The sequence below is a fragment of the Camponotus floridanus genome, unplaced genomic scaffold (assembly GCF_003227725.1).
Source record: "Camponotus floridanus strain SB8 unplaced genomic scaffold, Cflo_v7.5 scaffold31, whole genome shotgun sequence".
NCBI lineage: Eukaryota > Metazoa > Arthropoda > Insecta > Hymenoptera > Formicidae > Camponotus > Camponotus floridanus.
Genome location: NW_020229448.1, coordinates 1 through 20,000, shown reverse-complemented (window position 1 = coordinate 20,000; position 20,000 = coordinate 1). Strand labels below are relative to the sequence as shown.

General features: G+C 28.8%; 1 protein-coding gene and 3 long non-coding RNA genes across 33 annotated transcripts in view; all 4 read right to left on the bottom strand.

Moving 5' to 3' along the window:
• The window catches only part of LOC105252333, a 12,191-nt gene extending 5,659 nt beyond the window's left edge, over window positions 1-6,532 (bottom strand). The window contains exon 1 of one of the 2 annotated variants that reach the window (XM_011259661.3): window positions 6,061-6,532. The gene's annotated coding sequence lies outside the window, so the exon portion shown is untranslated. Of the gene's footprint in view, window positions 1-4,801; window positions 4,853-6,060 lie in introns of those variants that run through there. The other variant, XM_011259662.3, reaches the window with a different exon arrangement.
• Window positions 6,533-8,986: 2,454 nt separating this feature from the next.
• On the bottom strand, window positions 8,987-13,771 carry LOC112638494. 9 transcript variants are annotated; one of them, XR_003123049.1, is made up of 11 exons: window positions 13,727-13,771; window positions 12,870-12,999; window positions 12,543-12,772; window positions 12,273-12,422; window positions 11,194-11,328; window positions 10,951-11,107; window positions 10,799-10,879; window positions 10,442-10,705; window positions 9,585-9,714; window positions 9,258-9,487; window positions 8,987-9,137 (listed from the first exon to the last, which is right to left on the bottom strand). It is a non-coding gene; the product is annotated as an uncharacterized LOC112638494 (long non-coding RNA). The 9 variants fall into 9 exon arrangements; XR_003123041.1 differs by lacking the exon at window positions 13,727-13,771 and adding an exon at window positions 13,103-13,354; XR_003123044.1 differs by lacking the exon at window positions 13,727-13,771 and adding an exon at window positions 13,103-13,354 and having other exon boundaries at window positions 10,951-11,096.
• A 36-nt stretch (window positions 13,772-13,807) lies between these two features.
• On the bottom strand, window positions 13,808-17,039 carry LOC112638493. Of its 11 annotated transcripts, none has more exons than XR_003123031.1 (7): window positions 16,354-16,925; window positions 16,155-16,283; window positions 15,822-16,051; window positions 15,545-15,702; window positions 14,464-14,706; window positions 14,064-14,376; window positions 13,808-13,970 (listed from the first exon to the last, which is right to left on the bottom strand). It is a non-coding gene; the product is annotated as an uncharacterized LOC112638493 (long non-coding RNA). The 11 variants fall into 11 exon arrangements; XR_003123032.1 differs by having other exon boundaries at window positions 13,808-13,961; XR_003123034.1 differs by having other exon boundaries at window positions 14,064-14,365.
• Window positions 17,040-17,068: 29 nt separating this feature from the next.
• Window positions 17,069-19,984, bottom strand: LOC112638492. 11 transcript variants are annotated; one of them, XR_003123020.1, is made up of 7 exons: window positions 19,689-19,984; window positions 19,490-19,618; window positions 19,157-19,386; window positions 18,880-19,037; window positions 17,798-18,041; window positions 17,399-17,710; window positions 17,069-17,305 (listed from the first exon to the last, which is right to left on the bottom strand). It is a non-coding gene; the product is annotated as an uncharacterized LOC112638492 (long non-coding RNA). The 11 variants fall into 11 exon arrangements; XR_003123022.1 differs by having other exon boundaries at window positions 17,399-17,699; XR_003123024.1 differs by having other exon boundaries at window positions 17,798-17,919.
• Window positions 19,985-20,000: the final 16 nt, after the last annotated feature.

Below are 20,000 nucleotides of genomic sequence, written 5' to 3'. Positions count from 1 at the left end.
GAAAAAAATGTGTTGAAATAGAGTTACATCCATGTTCGAGGGGATTATTTCGAAAAACAATAATGGAAGCTAAAAATTGAAATAAGCAATCTTTTTTATGGGCAAATTTCATGAATTTTTGGGTAACATCATAGATATATTTTATTTTTCTAAGCTTGTGATAATATTATTGACACAGTTAGCTATTGCAGTGTAAATTTTACTGATATTTATCGTGTCTGACATCAATTGCAAATTGCTATTTTATACATTTTATTTAACATTTTAGTTTTCTCTAATATTAAAAGATATCATTACAAATAATCTTGTGAGTAATTTTGTTTTTATCAGTGTCAAAAGAAGATAGGGAAATTAATTAATTCTGATATTGATAAAGCAATAAATATTAGGAAAATATTTACATTTTTAATCAATATTTGATTTATCATCAGTTAAATAATGGGGAAAATTTACTTTAAATTTAAGTCTTTTTATTTTATCAAAATTTGAAAAAATTAAGAGATATAAATGTTATACAATTCTGTGTAATATTTTCTACGACGTGTGTACAATAAAATCACAGACATAGATATATTTTATAAGCTATGTATTTTATAAGCGCAGTTAATGAAATATTTTATAAGCGCAGTGAATGAAATGCGATATTTTCCTTGTTGAAAGTTGAAACTATGTTTTTATATTTTGGCTATTTAATTGTGTAGACGGTGTTCTGGTTGGTAAATATCTGATTTTTATACATATTATAAGATTTTATTAGCAAAATCAATTTATTTAAAATAGACTAAAAATATTATATCATCTTTAAAATGCAAATTTATCAAAACTCTTTTATTTCTAATCACAATTCAATCAGAAATTACATAGCTGAATATAATTTTAGAAATAAAATTTATATTGCAAAGTATGAATTAAAACTGTTAATATAAAATAAAAGAATTTAGAAATATAGTTTTAAAATATTTAAAATAAATGAAATTAAATAATATTAAGATTCTAAAGAGTTGCAAGTTTTGTGCACCTTTCGACCATCTTTTAATGCCTTTGAAAAGAATGTTGTTATTTTTTAAACATCTTAGAAATATATTGTAATTTTATGAATAAGATGGAGATTCTCCTCAATTCTTGTTTAATTCAATGTTTGCTATAAATTGTTTTCACACAGTTCTCTTATAATATTAAATTTTACATATAAATCTTTTTCAATCTTTTGTTTTATATTAAATTATAAAAAATATATTTTTATTGAATATAATAACTTTCTTATTATTAGAGTTAGAGATAAATTTAAAAAAATTGTTTCAATATCTTCATTAAAGGAAAGTTACATCAATATTACAACTTGTGCATTGTTTATAAAAATATCCCAGCTATTCTATTTACGGGTATATGTACTTATTACGTTCCTATAAGAGTACACATTCTGCCTTGTTCTCGTACGTGAATTCCGTGTGTCATTGATTTCAAAGTATTTGTGGAATCGCTCGAACTCGTGCTTCCACGAAACGGGGACTCGGGGCCTCGAGTGGTCGAGTGTCGCAATATCAGAAGGCCAAGCCATCTAGAAACCTCTTTCATTTCGGTTCTTTCTTCGTGGGGCATGTTTGTGCACGCGCACACGTATATATTCCGTTTTAAATTTTCATGGCTATTATTGTCTTCGACATATGTCCCCGAAGGTGAAATAGCAAGCACATAGTGGGATATGCGAATTTCCGCGAAGATAAAATTTTCGAGTAGAAACAAATAAAATATATTCTATTTGTTATATAACTATAAAAGATTGCATGTCGTGTGTGTGTGTGTGTGTGTGTGTGTGTGTGTGTGTGAAAGAAAAGAGAGAGATCCTTTTCTTTATTTTATAATATAAATCACTTTCACATAAATTGGCTAAAAGAAATAAATAAAAAGTATATGAACAAATTACAAGATATGATTTCATATATTATGTTGCATAACTGAATATTAACTTTTTAAAATTGCCTTTCTAAAATATATTGCAACTTTTAAATAGAAAAATTGGAAAAAATATATAACAAGTCAATATAAAATATTTGAAGTGTTAAAGATAAAATGAAATTAAAGAAGATAATTAATTACAAAATGCTCTACTTTAGAGTCGTTTTATATTTTTTATGTAAATTTTTTTAGAAGCCATTAAATATTGGATCAATTATTGGATCAATTATTGGATTAAATATTATTTATCACTTTAGTGTTATTTTAGAATCTTTATTGTATAATATTACAAAAAATAATGACGTTTAAATGATGCTTTCTCTCCTTTTCTCTCTATTTTTCTCCAAATTTATATATATAAGTTGTGTAAGTAATATATATAAATGTCAAAAGTTTCGAAGTACGTTAGAACAATGAATATTTACATACACACACACGCGGGTGCGCGCAAAAGAGTGTTAAAATTAACCAAGTTCTACTCTAAATTGACATTTATATATTTTATTGAAATGCACCCTCAATGCTCGAATCAAATACAGATACATGTAGAGATGTACAGATTTAATAGCGGTGGAATAGTGTTTGTGAAAATAACTTGTGTTATCGAAAGTGGATGAAAATTATTTGGAAATCTGCGAGCCCTAGAGGAGTATAATTTTTCAAAAAGAGATCGAACCGTTGTGATTAATTTCTTGGTGGCTGAGAAATATGTTGCAAAACGAGAAGACAATTCGTTTGTGCGCTTTTTGTCATTAGATCTCTCTTGAATCATAGGAATGCAAACAAGAGAGAGGGAGACGGAAGGCGTTTTTTCTTTAAGAATCTGAGCTTAGCAAAGCTAGTACAATTCAACTTCAAGGAATCTCGCATCATTTCATTTTCTGAGAGTGAAGGAGAGGAGGGACAGAAATATATGAGAAAAAAAAGGACAAAAATAAGAAGTAGAAGAAAGAGAAAAATACGATAAAAGAAAGAGTGAACAAAAAATGTTTATGCAATTTTAATCATAATGTAGATCATAATGTGGATAGTATGCAACCCTATTGCTTTTGTAGGATGGATCACACTTGCATACTAGAGTTCGAATGCAAACACATCGAATATTATGCATATTAGACTAGTTGATAATAATTATATGTATTTTCGGGATCGAAACTTTTGTGTGAATATATTGTTTATGTTATTTTAGACAAACAGTACGAACAAAACGCATGAAAATCTTTGCCGATTCTTCTTGTATTTTCTTTCATTAAATTGCAAAATCTAATGTTTCTATCAAATGAGATTTCCTCACTTTTATGAACACTCCTCCGTAACATTCCTATCTTTTTAGAATTTAAACATTTCATAATAACAAAGGAAATTGAAGAGATTATTATGCTAATTCATTGTGATAATCGAATGCATTGCTAATACATGTTTCAATTTAAAAAATTGGATAATCTTGCGCGTAATTATAAAACCTTTTCAAGAAAGAGTAAAAATAGTTTGTGTCTTTAAAATATTGTTAAACACGAGAAACGTTTCTTCAACATACATTTTGTCAAGACACTCATCATGTCTTTTAATATTATGAATTCTGAAAGTTAAAATGCACTGCTATTATAAATCTTGAAGAACAGTGCATTTTAAAATAAAATTATTTGTTTTAAAACTCTAATGAAATTTCAAAACTCTATATATCCGACTAAATCTTATTAGATTAAAGAAAAAATCTTATAGATATTATTTCCTTCAAAATTTTTGAAATGATGTATTTACAAATGTACGAGAATGCAAATAATTTCGTTAAACTTTTATCCATAAATATACTCTCTCACAATTTTCAATTATTATACGCGATTCTCGATTAATAGCTGGTCTGATTATTGACAAGACGACGGAAAGATGTGGGACGTACTCAGTAAGCAAGGAATTCCGCGAAGCGATCTTTTAACCACATTATGTAGATTTTTCGAGATAAACGCCACGGACGGAACGTAACTTCGGAGAATCCGCCGACGCAACACATTCACGTATACATTATGATGTTGTAACACATATGATTTTATATATTATAAATGTCAAAATAAAAGTGTATTAAAAACTATAGACTTTTTAAACTAGTATTTATAATAATATACGAGAGCAAAATTTTAATTAAAAAACTGGATAATTAATCCTTTTTTAAGTATGCAATATTAGAGATTTTTGTGTTGTATTACTAGCAAGATTGATAAATATTATTCCTTTCAGATAAACTGAACTTTAGAGATATAAGTAAAAAAAACAATATTTCAATTATTTTGATTCTACATAAATAAGCTGCAAAATACATGCAATACAATTAACTTGTAACTGAAGAATTAGCAAGGTTATATGTAAGAAAATAAATTAGAAGAAAACAAATTAATGGAATTATACATAAATTCCAATTAATTTCTTTTATTTTACTTTTTTATATATCTAAACCTCACCAGTTATATATAAATATATAAATATATAAATATAAATATATAAATATATATATATATATATATATATATAATAAAATTATATATATAATTTTCCGAACAAATATCGTAAATGAATATTATAGTTGTATATTATCAATTTTCTTTAAATGTTAAAATATATTCGCGATGATAATTATTTCAAAAACCATCACAGCGACAGAAACAATTCAAAATCACGATAAAAAGCGACAACAATAAACTTTGATGGTTTCAGTTATGTATCTTTCTTAAATGTCGATTTGTTTATATAATACTTATCCTTTAAGCGTGTTCATTACATATTTAATATGTTTTAAATGGTTTATAAAAATTTATCATCAGCTATTATATACATATAATGGTTTGAGTACCTGCACTATTACAAAGTGTGTGCTTTTCTATGAATTTTCGAACTCGTAGAAAAACGTTTTTGGTAGACGATAATGATGATCACACTGCGTAGTAGTGACGTCTATTTCGTGGAATATGATCTGAAAATTTCACGCGCTCTCCTACACTACCATGCTTTTACGTCACTCTATTTTCACCGACAGGTGAACACTTCTTCCAAGAATCGCCTACGTTTGTCAGATATATTGCATAATGTCGATTTGATGATAGTGAAATATATATATATATATATATATATATATATATATATATATATATAGTGCGCGCACTCCAATCTCATGATCAATGATGATGACGTTCAAAAACCAACGATATTGAGTTTAATTTATATTGAATATGAATTTTCGCTTTCAAAGCTTGAATAAAATAATTTAATAACAAATAACGATGAAAATAATTTAATAACAAATAACGATGAAAATAATTTGCATAGCTATTTTTCTCTCTAAGTAACTGTTACAAATTCGTTAAATGATATTTCAATAATTCAACCTTAGAAGTACTTTAATGTACTGCAATCTTAATATATTTTAGTAAAAAGAAAATGCGACAATTACGAATAATTAAATGGATTACGAATAATAAAAGTTAATGTCCTTAATACGCAAATAGGATATATTAGTAGTATGAAATATAATTTTAAATCAATTTTTATAAATACATTTTTGAAAATATGAATTATGCAAATTCTTTTAAAGTATATTCAGTTTAAAGTCAATTTCATTAGAAATATGTTTATATTGAGTAAAAATTGATCTAATTTTCTCAACTGAACTTTATACGCATTACATGAATGAATGAAATAAGACATAAGAAAGAACTAATCTTTATTATTATAACATTTTGATCAAAAAAATAATATTCATATGTTGATTTAATCTTTACTATTTCCATGCGGAAACAATAAAACTTTAATAAAAGAAAAAAGGTTTTTTTCTGTTAAAATAAAAATGTATTTATATTAAATCAAGTTTCCAATGAATTATTCGACAAATGTGCTTATTTAGTATTTTCTATAGATAATCAAAAAGTTATTGGAATAATTTAATATAAGTTCTTGGAATAATTTGACATAAATTTATTTGATAATAAAATAAAAAATATATTGTTGCTGTCTTGTAGCGCAAGAATAAGACGCTGAATTATTAATCGATGTTATTATTTCAATCTGTTTTGTAAACAGAAAAATACATAATTTTTTTTACTTTTTATGTCTTACCAAATTATATTTTGTTCAGCTATAATTCCTCTCCAAGTATCTTCTTTGACAAGGTCGTGTCATATATAAGTATATATGACAATGTGCGGTACACGTAGTAAAAGTTTTTTCCTTGAAATAAAAACTTTAAAACTCGTTACACAGCTATTAATACACTCACTTAATTATGTTCATGAAACGACAAGTAAAGTCTTGAAGAACTTAATCTAACCTAACTTTCACTTTGATTCATAGTTGTCTTTGAAGACAAAAGCATTTCGAATTCTAAAAGATGTAACACAATGTATGCATTTTATATACATATACATCTGATACGTGTGTATATCAATTACACATTTATTTGTACTGAACCATTAAAAAAAGTTCTATTTAAATAATCTAATATCAATCTCTCTTTCTACAGTGCAGTATACTCCAAACAATCCGTATGACTGCCGATGAGCAACTACCAGACTTCTCACAGCGAGACTTTCACCGCTGACTGAATCTAAAATTACGAGCTGAATACTAGGGTATTTAATTGCAAAGAAGAGGGCGGACTGGGAAACATATGCGCCGCCAGTAGTGAAAAAATGTGATCTAAAAACGAAGGAAGATGACAGTTTAAATAAAGGTCTAGTTTATACCAATTTCACGATATATGTAATTGTAAATAACTATAGTACGCATCCCAGATAGCATAAACATAGGGTCTGTTCTTTTCAGCTGCACTGATGCACTAGTGCAATTAGTTAGAGTGAAAGAAAGCATGTTTGTCTCATTCTAACTTATTTCACTAGTGCAGCAGTGCAGCTAAAAAGAACAGACGGGTGGCACCCGATTGACCACGTCGCCAATTGGCCAATTCAAAATAGGACTCTCTGATTGGTTAATCGTTGCTGGTTACCCTAGGCACAGGTCGATATAATTGGCTGTGGTAAGACACAACGTGGTCAAACGGGACGCTCCCGACAGACCCATATTCTATAAAGATTCTACAAAAATTTTTCGACAATATTAGAATATTCTGAGAATATATTGATGAAAAGAACATTATAAAAATGTTCAATAATAATAAAATGAGACTACTTATAATATAATGAATACATTTATAATCTATAAATTTTTGAAATATTGTTGTAACAGGCAAAACAAAATTTTAAAAAGGTTTAGGAAATATTTATAACATTTATGGTACAGATAATTTTAGGCTATTAAACTGTAAATATTTATGCAAATATTTTGATGAAAAAAATATAGATAGAAAAGTATAACTATCAAAATGTTGTGTTGCTGTTGACACATAAATAGAGAAAAACTGCATTTCTCATATCTAAATGTTTTCTAACAGATTTTAGTATTATTTTTTCATTTTTTTTGGCGACGGTGTTCCGTTTGTCCGCTGCTAGATGTATATTAACATATTAGTGTATTTTTCACTTTGCACGGAAGATTAACAGTGACGCGGCTATTTTGTCTTGTCCGTTATGCCCCGCACTATAATGGCACTATATAATGGTTATGATTGGATTCGTGAGTCAAAATTAAAGTCACTATGTAAAAGGTTTATTCTCGTTGCACGTACTAACATATTTTTAAGTTAGAGCTTGTAATGCTACGCAGCTATTTGATTGGTTGAATGAGGTCTTAAGTCAACCTCGGGCAAGACTTAAGGCCGGGTTTACAATAAACAATTTAAGTCCTAAATATTAAGAAATTGACCAATCACATTCGAGTATGAAAAAAATACTCGACTGTGATTGGTCAATTTCTTAAGGTTTAGGGCTCAAATTATTTATTGTAGACCCGGCATAAGACAATCTTAAATATAAGATCGGACTATGAATACCGGACCTACTCACTCCAATGCGTATAAAACAAAATACTAACATATTTTATTTAAGTATTTACTCTAAATTATGTCATTCTATAGAGCAAGTATTATAAATGTTTAGATATAGTCAGTATATGGTTACAATTTTGTGCATCAACAGGAACATTTTTCCTTTTCAGATAATAAAGTTTCTATTAAACAATATACATATGTTTAGAGCAAAAAAAACAAGTACAGTGCGCATTGTGTGTGTACACATCTTGCGATATATTCCATATACTCTTTAACAAAATTAAAATATTAATTTGAAGTAGGAAGAGAAAATATGTAGGCAAGATAATGAAATCTTTATGTAACGTAATGTAACAATATTATAATATTAATTAATAAGTAATCTTGAAAAATGTACTGTAAAACGATTATTTTGAAGAGTTTTTAAAACAAGTAGGTTCTCCAATCAATTTCAACTTATTTTAGTTAAAAATATCAGATCATCTATTTCAATGATTTTAGATGTATTATAGAAAGGAAAATACTGAATAGCCTTTAATAAACATTAAATATTATTTATTTTTAATTCCGAAATTGTAAGTAGATATACAGAGAATTAAAGTCCTTTAATAAAAAGTCTCTTTACATTGTTGGATGCTTTAGATAGAAAATAAGGTCCAAGATTTTTAGCTTAAAACTAATCAAAATTATATTCATATTACTTGATACAAGTTTTATTTGTATTATTACTAAAATTGCAAATATTTAAAGTAAATTTAGATGAGATTATGAGCAATATGACCATACATATTAATTTTACGTTAATATTAGTATTCTCATAATCTGTACTCATTTAAACAAATTTATTTTAATAAAAACTTTAATTTATTTGTTTAATTGATTATAATTATTATTTATTTGAAATAAATTGGAAATCTTAAAGTTTTTTTCCTTTTAAGTGACAGGAAAAGGATGTAATTCGTAAAAGTGCCCTTATTCAAATATAAGATTTACTATACTAATGTAATATTTCCATACAATATTGTTACATAAACTTTGTGCAGAAATATCTTTAGAATATATATAAAGAGTTGTTATGGCAAACATAGCTTACATTACTCACTTTTCCAATTCCAAAATATGTCACAAGTGCAAGACACGGTGCCGCAAGAGAGAAAATTAATAAGTGTCTGCTTATATAAGTATTTTCTTACTACTCTCTATCTACACCTTCATGAAGAAGAAATGACACAAGTCCAAATGCATCTGGCGCCTATAAAAAAATAATTTAATGTTCAACGATAAAAAAAATTGATAAGCTAATTATATTAACTTACATATTTTATAAGCGCTTGTTAATTCATTTCTGAAACATTGTATATAACCTTCTTACTTTGTGTAACATTATTGCGAAGAAAAACTAAGACACTTCGAGCATCAGCTTGAGATGTAGTAGCAGCAGCTCCCAATGCAACACCGCCAATCAACCAGCAGCATATACTATAAGACCTAAAGTTGCTGTAATACTTTTCTTGTCTTCCTCCACTTTTTCTGGCTGAACATTGATCAATTAAAAGCATAAACCAAGTACTAAACTAATTCCAATTAAAGTATGTAAATTGCCTGTAAAAAAAGAAAAAAGAACAGGAATACTATTAATTAGATGTTAATTTCATGAAATGTGGCAATCAGTAAACATGCAATTGCATGCTATATGAACCTTTTCCAGTTTAGTAATACCATCCACAGTAAATAATGCTCTTACACCCTCAGGTATAGTCAGGTATAATCGCTAGCGCAGTACCAACAAGGAGTCCTGCTCCTAATATTGAAACTAATTGTAACTTGTCCTATGGAAAACATATTGCACGTAAATTACAAGATACAATGAATTCTGATATACACCTATTATATACATACATAATTTCATATTACATAAAATATTCTTCTTACTTCTTCTGATAAATTTATTTAACTTAATGGCAGTGATCCAGCTCCAAGACAAGATCCAACAAACATAACAAGAGAAAGCATCCATAGCATTGCTCTCTCCTCCATTTTTATTTAATTATTTAATACTGATGGCAATTTATCTTTAATTTTTAACATTATTATATACATCAATATATATAATATACATCTTAGACATTATGACATTAGGTATTTGGCTAGCAATATTAAATTATAAATTTGCAATTATATATATTGATCTATGATGTCGATGTAATAATTTTTTCGACAGATCAAAATATAAGTAAGATATTCGATGATTTATATACAATAATCATTGAATCGATTAATTAAACCACAAAGGTCGACAAGATCGACAGTACCAGGTATCTTCAGACCAGGTAATTCCTACATCTCGGAGCATAGACGTATGTTACATATACAGATGGAGCGTTATATTTATTACATAAAAGGACCGTCTACAATGGAGGAATAAAGGTGCAATTTCATTGTCGCTAAAAGGTAGCGTCAACCATTGGTTGAACAAAGAAGTAAGTAGTTGCTTCATTGTTCAACCAATGGCTGACGCTACCCATTTTAGCGCCAACGAAATTTAAACCTTTAAACCTTTAAATTTGCAATTTCGCGCATGTTCGGCAGTCCTCGCGCCTGTTTGGGAGCTTTCACGCATGAGCGGCAGTTCTCGCGCCTGATTGGACGTCTTCGCGCCTGATTGGGAGTCTTGGCGGCGCGCGCGGCAGTTCTCGCGCCTGATTGGACGTCTTCGCGCACGCACGGCAGTCCTCGCTCCTGATTGGGAGTCTTCGCGCGTCCGCGTCCGTTCTCGCGCCTGATTGGCGCGTGCAGTCTTGCGCGGCAGTTCTGAATGTCCTAAATATATATACAAGTGTTATTTGTACATATCGATAGGAAATATATACACAAACAACATTCATTCTTTAAAAAAATATCTAAAATTAGTACCCGCATTTTCTATTGTTTCTCTATAATATATATTGATTAATCTATCTTGTGCACTGTATGTTATTTCATTACAATCGGTGTCTGTTAAGGAAAAATTACGTAATTTAATAACAGGAATATTGGGCAAATAAATAATATATAAATGATTTTACTCGTTAAATAATTAGTACAATTGCTTCTAATGCACCTGTTCTAAATCGTAAAGCATTTTTTTCCAACTTGCACCATTATATGCTTTGCATACATATATTTACAACAATTGTATATTGCAGAGATTGCGTCCCGACAGTTTGGATATCTGCAAGCATACTGTAGCAAGAAGAGTAATTTTATGCAACTTCATTATATAAACTTTACATCAAATTTGTTTCTATAATATAAAACAAAATACTAACACATTTTATTTAAGTATTTGCTCTAAATTATGTCATTCTGTAGAGCAAGTATCATAAATGTTTAGATATATCAGTATATGGTTACGCTTTTGTGCATCAGCAGGAACATTTTTTCCTTTCAGATAATAAATGTTTCTATTAAACAATACACATATGTATAGAGCTGAAAAGAAACAAGTATAGTGCGCATATGGGTGTAACTGTATGTGTACACATCTTGCGATACATTCCATATACTCTCAAACAAAATTAAAATATTAATTTGTATAATAGGAAGAAATAATATGTAGGCAAGATAATGAAATCTTTATGTAACGTAATGTAACAATATTATAATATTAATTAATAAGTAATCTTGAAAAATGTACTGTAAAACGATTATTTTGAAGAGTTTTTAAAACAAGTAGGTTCTCCAATCAGTTTCAATCTATTCTAGTTAAAAATATCAGCAGATCATCTATTTCAATGATTTCAGATATATTATAGAAAGGAAAATACTGAATAGCCTTTAATAAACATTAAATATTATTTATTTTTAATTTCGAAATTGTCAGTAGATATATATAGAGAATTAAAGTCCTTTAATAGAAAGTCGCTCTAAATTGTTGGATGTTTTAGATACAAAGTAAGGTCCAAGATTTTCAGCTTAAAAATAAATTCAAAATTATATTCATACTACTTGATACAAGTTTTATTTGTATTATTACCAAAATTGCAAATATTTAAATTAAATTTAGATGAGATTATGAGCAATATGACCATACACATTAATTTTACGTTAATATTAGTATTCTCACATTCTGTACTTATTTAAACAAATTTATTTTAATAAAAACTTTAATTTATTTGTTTAATTAATTATAATTATTATCTATTTGAAATAAATTGGAAATCTTAAAGTTTTTTCTTTCTAAGTGACAAGAAAAGGATATAATTCGTAAAAGTGCCCTTATTCAAATATAAGATTTACTATACTAATGTAATATTTCCATACAATATTGTTACATAAACTTTGTGTAGAAATATCTTTAGAATATATATAAAGAGTTATTATGGCGAACATAGTTTACATTACTCACTTTTCCAATTCCAAAATATGTCACAAGTGCAAGACACGGTGCCGCAAGAGAGAAAATTAATAAGTGTCTGCTTATATAAGTATTTTCTTACTACTCTCTATCTACACCTTCATGAAGAAGAAATGACACAAGTCCAAATGCATCTGGCGCCTATAAAAAAATAATTTAATGTTCAACGATAAAAAAAATTGATAAGCTAATTATATTAACTTACATATTTTATAAGCGCTTGTTAATTCATTTCTGAAACATTGTATATAACCTTCTTACTTTGTGTAACATTATTGCGAAGAAAAACTAAGACACTTCGAGCATCAGCTTGAGATGTAGTAGCAGCAGCTCCCAATGCAACACCGCCAATCAACCAGCAGCATATACTATAAGACCTAAAGTTGCTGTAATACTTTTCTTGTCTTCCTCCACTTTTTCTGGCTGAACATTGATCAATTAAAAGCATAAACCAAGTACTAAACTAATTCCAATTAAAGTATGTAAATTGCCTGTAAAAAAAGAAAAAAGAACAGGAATACTATTAATTAGATGTTAATTTCATGAAATGTGGCAATCAGTAAACATGCAATTGCATGCTATATGAACCTTTTCCAGTTTAGTAATACCATCCACAGTAAATAATGCTCTTACACCCTCAGGTATAGTCAGGTATAATCGCTAGCGCAGTACCAACAAGGAGTCCTGCTCCTAATATTGAAACTAATTGTAACTTGTCCTATGGAAAACATATTGCACGTAAATTACAAGATACAATGAATTCTGATATACACCTATTATATACATACATAATTTCATATTACATAAAATATTCTTCTTACTTCTTCTGATAAATTTATTTAACTTAATGGCAGTGATCCAGCTCCAAGACAAGATCCAACAAACATAACAAGAGAAAGCATCCATAGCATTGCTCTCTCCTCCATTTTTATTTAATTATTTAATACTGATGGCAATTTATCTTTAATTTTTAACATTATTATATACATCAATATATATAATATACATCTTAGACATTATGACATTAGGTATTTGGCTAGCAATATTAAATTATAAATTTGCAATTATATATATTGATCTATGATGTCGATGTAATAATTTTTTCGACAGATCAAAATATAAGTAAGATATTCGATGATTTATATACAATAATCATTGAATCGATTAATTAAACCACAAAGGTCGACAAGATCGACAGTACCAGGTATCTTCAGACCAGGTAATTCCTACATCTCGGAGCATAGACGTATGTTACATATACAGATGGAGCGTTATATTTATTACATAAAAGGACCGTCTACAATGGAGGAATAAAGGTGCAATTTCATTGTCGCTAAAAGGTAGCGTCAACCATTGGTTGAACAAAGAAGTAAGTAGTTGCTTCATTGTTCAACCAATGGCTGACGCTACCCATTTTAGCGCCAACGAAATTTAAACCTTTAAACCTTTAAATTTGCAATTTCGCGCATGTTCGGCAGTCCTCGCGCCTGTTTGGGAGCTTTCACGCATGAGCGGCAGTTCTCGCGCCTGATTGGGAGTCTTGGCGGCGCGCGCGGCAGTTCTCGCGCCTGATTGGACGTCTTCGCGCACGCACGGCAGTCCTCGCTCCTGATTGGGAGTCTTCGCGCGTCCGCGTCCGTTCTCGCGCCTGATTGGCGCGTGCAGTCTTGCGCGGCAGTTCTGAATGTCCTAAATATATATACAAGTGTTATTTGTACATATCGATAGGAAATATATACACAAACAACATTCATTCTTTAAAAAAATATCTAAAATTAGTACCCGCATTTTCTATTGTTTCTCTATAATATATATTGATTAATCTATCTTGTGCACTGTATGTTATTTCATTACAATCGGTGTCTGTTAAGGAAAAATTACGTAATTTAATAACAGAAATATTGGGCAAATAAATAATATATAAATGAATTTTATTCGTTAAATGCTTAGTACAATTGCTTCTAATGTATCTGTTCTAAATCGTAAAGCATTTTTTTCCCAACTCGCACCATTATATGTTTTGCATACATATATGCATACAACAATTGTATATTGCAGAGATTGCGTTTCGACAGTTTGGATATCTGCAAGCATACTGTAGCAAGCAGAGTAATTTTATGCAACTTCAATTATATAAGCTTTACATCAAATTTGTTTCTATAATATAAAACAAAATACTAACACACTTTATTTAAGTATTTTCCTTTATCTAAATTATGTCATTCTGTAGGGCAAGTATCATAAGTGTTTAGATATATCAGTATATGACGTTACGCTTTTGTGCATCAGCAGGAACATTTTTTCCTTTCAGATAATAAATGTTTCTATTAAACAATACGCATATGTATACAGCAAAAGAAACAAGTATAGTGCGCATATGGGTGTAACTGTATGTGTACACATCTTGCGATACATTCCATATACTCTTTAACAAAATTAAAATATTAATTTGTATAATAGGAAGAAAAAATATGTAGGCAAGATAATGAAATCTTTATCTAACGTAATGTAACAATATTATAATATTAATTAATAAGTAATCTTGAAAAATGTACTGTAAAACGATTATTTTGAAGAGTTTTTAAAACAAGTAGGTTCTCCAATCAGTTTCAATCTATTTTAGTTAAAAATATCAGCAGATCATCTATTTCAATGATTTTAGATATATTATAGAAAGGAAAATACTGAATAGCCTTTAATAAACATTAAATATTATTTATTTTTAATTTCGAAATTGTCAGTAGATATATATATAGAGAATTAAAGTCCTTTAATAGAAAGTCCCTCTAAATTGTTGGATGTTTTAGATACAAAGTAAGGTCCAAGATTTTTAGCTTAAAAATAAATTCAAAATTATATTCATATTACTTGATACAAGTTTTATTTGTATTATTACCAAAATTGCAAATATTTAAATTAAATTTAGATGAGATTATGAGCAATATGACCATACATATTAATTTTACGTTAATATTAGTATTCTCATATTCTGTACTCATTTAAACAAATTTATTTTAATAAAAACTTTAATTTATTTGTTATTAATTAATTATAATTATTATTTATTTGAAATAAATTGGAAGTTCTTAAAGTTTTCTTCTTTTTAAGTGACAGGAAAAGGATGTAATTCGTAAAAGTGCCCTCATCCAAATATAAGATTTACTATACTAATGTAATATTTCCATACAATATTGTTACATAAACTTTGTGTAGAAATATCTTTAGAATATATATAAAGAGTTATTATGGCAAACACAGCTTACATTACTCACTCACATTACTTTTCCAATTCCAAAATATGTCACAAGTGCAAGACACGGTGCCGCAAGAGAGAAAATTAATAAGTGTCTGCTTATTTTCTTACTTTCTATCTACACCTTCATGAAGAAGAAATTGACACAAGTCCAAATGCATCTGGCGCCTATAAAATATAATTTAATGTTCAGCGATAAAAGAAATTGATAAGCTAATTATATTAACTTACATATTTTATAAGCGCTTGTTAATTCATTTCTGAAACATTGTATATAACCTTCTTACCTTGTGTAACATTATTGCGAAGAAAAACTAAGACACTTCGACATCAGCTTGAGATGTAGTAGCAGCAGCTCCCAATGCAACACCGCCAATCAACTAGCAGCATCTACTATAAGACCTAAAGTTGCTGTAATACTTTTCTTGTCTTCCTCCACTTTTTCTGGCTGAACATTGATCAATTAAAAGCATAAACCAAGTACTAAACTAATTCCAAGTTAAAGTATGTAAATTGCCTGTAAAAAAAGGAAAAAGAACAGGAATACTATTAATCAGATGTTAATTTCATGAAATATGGTAATCAGTAAACATGCAATTGCACAATACTACTATACGAACCTTTTTCATTATTTAATACCATCCACAGTAAATAATGCTCTTACACCCTCAGGTACAGTCAGGTATAATCGCTAGCGCAGTACCAACAAGGAGTCCTGCTCCTAATATTGAAACTAATTGTAACTTGTCCTATGGAAAACATATTGCACGTAAATTACAAGATACAATGAATTCTGATATACACCTATTATATACATACATAATTTTATATTACATAAAATATTCTTCTTCACTTCTATATCTTACTTCTTCTGATAAATTTATTTAACTTAATGGCAGTGATCCAGCTCCAAGACAAGATCCAACAAACATAACAAGAGAAAGCATCCATAGCATTGCTCTCTCCTCCATTTTTATTTAATTATTTAATACTGATGGCAATTTATTTTTAATTTTTAACATTATCATATACATCAATATATATAATATACATTCTTAGACATTATGACATTAGGCATTTGACTAGCAATATTAAATTATAAATTTGCAATTATATATATTGATCTATAATGTCAATGTAATAATTTTTTCGACAGATCAAAATATAAGTAAGATATTCGATGATTTATATACAATAATCATTGAATCGATTAATTAAACCACAAACGTCGACAAGATCGACAGTACTTCAGACCAGGTAATTCCTACATCTCGGAGCATAGACGTATTACGTATACAGATGGAGCATTATATTTATTACATAAAAGGACCGTCTGGAGGACAATGGAGGAATAAAGGAAGATAATTTCATTGTCGCTAAAAGGTAGCGTCAACCATTGGTTGAACAAAGAGTAAGTAGTTGCTTCATTGTTCAACCAATGGCTGACGCTACATTTTAGCGCCAACGAAATTTTAAACCTTTAAACCTTTAAATTTGCAATTTCGCGCATGTTCGGCAGTCCTCGCGCCTGATTGGCAGTTATGGCGGCGTGCGCGGCAGTCCTCGCTCCTGATTGGCAGTCTTCGCGCGTCCGCGGCAGTCCTCGCGCCTGATTGGGAGTCTTGGCGGCGTGCGCGGCAGTTCTCGCGCCTGATTGGACGTCTTCGCGCACGCACGGCAGTCCTCGCTCCTGATTGGGAGTCTTCGCGCGTCCGCGTCCGTTCTCGCGCCTGATTGGCGCGTGCAGTCTTGCGCGGCAGTCCTGAATGTCCTAAATATATATACAAGTTTTATTTGTACATATCGATAGGAAATATATACACAAACAACATTCATCCCTTAAAAAAATATCTAAAATTAGTACCCGGATTTTCTATTGTTTCTCTATAATATATATTGATTAACTATCTTGTGCACTGTATGTTATTTCATTACAATAGGTGTCTGTTAAGGAAAAATTACGTAATTTAATAACAGAAATATTGGGCAAATAAATAATATATAAATGAATTTTATTCGTTAAATGCTTAGTACAATTGCTTCTAATGTATCTGTTCTAAATCGTAAAGCATTTTTTTCCCAACTCGCACCATTATATGTTTTGCATACATATATGCATACAACAATTGTATATTGCAGAGATTGCGTTTCGACAGTTTGGATATCTGCAAGCATACTGTAGCAAGCAGAGTAATTTTATGCAACTTCAATTATATAAGCTTTACATCAAATTTGTTTCTATAATATAAAACAAAATACTAACACACTTTATTTAAGTATTTTCCTTTATCTAAATTATGTCATTCTGTAGGGCAAGTATCATAAGTGTTTAGATATATCAGTATATGACGTTACGCTTTTGTGCATCAGCAGGAACATTTTTTCCTTTCAGATAATAAATGTTTCTATTAAACAATACGCATATGTATACAGCAAAAGAAACAAGTATAGTGCGCATATGGGGTGTAACTGTATGTGTACACATCTTGCGATACATTCCATATACTCTTTAACAAAATTAAAATATTAATTTGTATAATAGGAAGAAAAAATATGTAGGCAAGATAATGAAATCTTTATCTAACGTAATGTAACAATATTATAATATTAATTAATAAGTAATCTTGAAAAATGTACTGTAAAACGATTATTTTGAAGAGTTTTTAAAACAAGTAGGTTCTCCAATCAGTTTCAATCTATTTTAGTTAAAAATATCAGCAGATCATCTATTTCAATGATTTTAGATATATTATAGAAAGGAAAATACTGAATAGCCTTTAATAAACATTAAATATTATTTATTTTTAATTTCGAAATTGTCAGTAGATATATATATAGAGAATTAAAGTCCTTTAATAGAAAGTCCCTCTAAATTGTTGGATGTTTTAGATACAAAGTAAGGTCCAAGATTTTTAGCTTAAAAATAAATTCAAAATTATATTCATATTACTTGATACAAGTTTTATTTGTATTATTACCAAAATTGCAAATATTTAAATTAAATTTAGATGAGATTATGAGCAATATGACCATACATATTAATTTTACGTTAATATTAGTATTCTCATATTCTGTACTCATTTAAACAAATTTATTTTAATAAAAACTTTAATTTATTTGTTATTAATTAATTATAATTATTATTTATTTGAAATAAATTGGAAGTTCTTAAAGTTTTCTTCTTTTTAAGTGACAGGAAAAGGATGTAATTCGTAAAAGTGCCCTCATCCAAATATAAGATTTACTATACTAATGTAATATTTCCATACAATATTGTTACATAAACTTTGTGTAGAAATATCTTTAGAATATATATAAAGAGTTATTATGGCAAACACAGCTTACATTACTCACTCACATTACTTTTCCAATTCCAAAATATGTCACAAGTGCAAGACACGGTGCCGCAAGAGAGAAAATTAATAAGTGTCTGCTTATTTTCTTACTTTCTATCTACACCTTCATGAAGAAGAAATTGACACAAGTCCAAATGCATCTGGCGCCTATAAAATATAATTTAATGTTCAGCGATAAAAGAAATTGATAAGCTAATTATATTAACTTACATATTTTATAAGCGCTTGTTAATTCATTTCTGAAACATTGTATATAACCTTCTTACCTTGTGTAACATTATTGCGAAGAAAAACTAAGACACTTCGACATCAGCTTGAGATGTAGTAGCAGCAGCTCCCAATGCAACACCGCCAATCAACTAGCAGCATCTACTATAAGACCTAAAGTTGCTGTAATACTTTTCTTGTCTTCCTCCACTTTTTCTGGCTGAACATTGATCAATTAAAAGCATAAACCAAGTACTAAACTAATTCCAAGTTAAAGTATGTAAATTGCCTGTAAAAAAAGGAAAAAGAACAGGAATACTATTAATCAGATGTTAATTTCATGAAATATGGTAATCAGTAAACATGCAATTGCACTATACTACTATACGAACCTTTTTCATTATTTAATACCATCCACAGTAAATAATGCTCTTACACCCTCAGGTACAGTCAGGTATAATCGCTAGCGCAGTACCAACAAGGAGTCCTGCTCCTAATATTGAAACTAATTGTAACTTGTCCTATGGAAAACATATTGCACGTAAATTACAAGATACAATGAATTCTGATATACACCTATTATATACATACATAATTTTATATTACATAAAATATTCTTCTTCACTTCTATATCTTACTTCTTCTGATAAATTTATTTAACTTAATGGCAGTGATCCAGCTCCAAGACAAGATCCAACAAACATAACAAGAGAAAGCATCCATAGCATTGCTCTCTCCTCCATTTTTATTTAATTATTTAATACTGATGGCAATTTATTTTTAATTTTTAACATTATCATATACATCAATGTACCTATATAATATACATTCTTAGACATTATGACATTAGGCATTTGACTAGCAATATTAAATTATAAATTTGCAATTATATATATTGTCTAA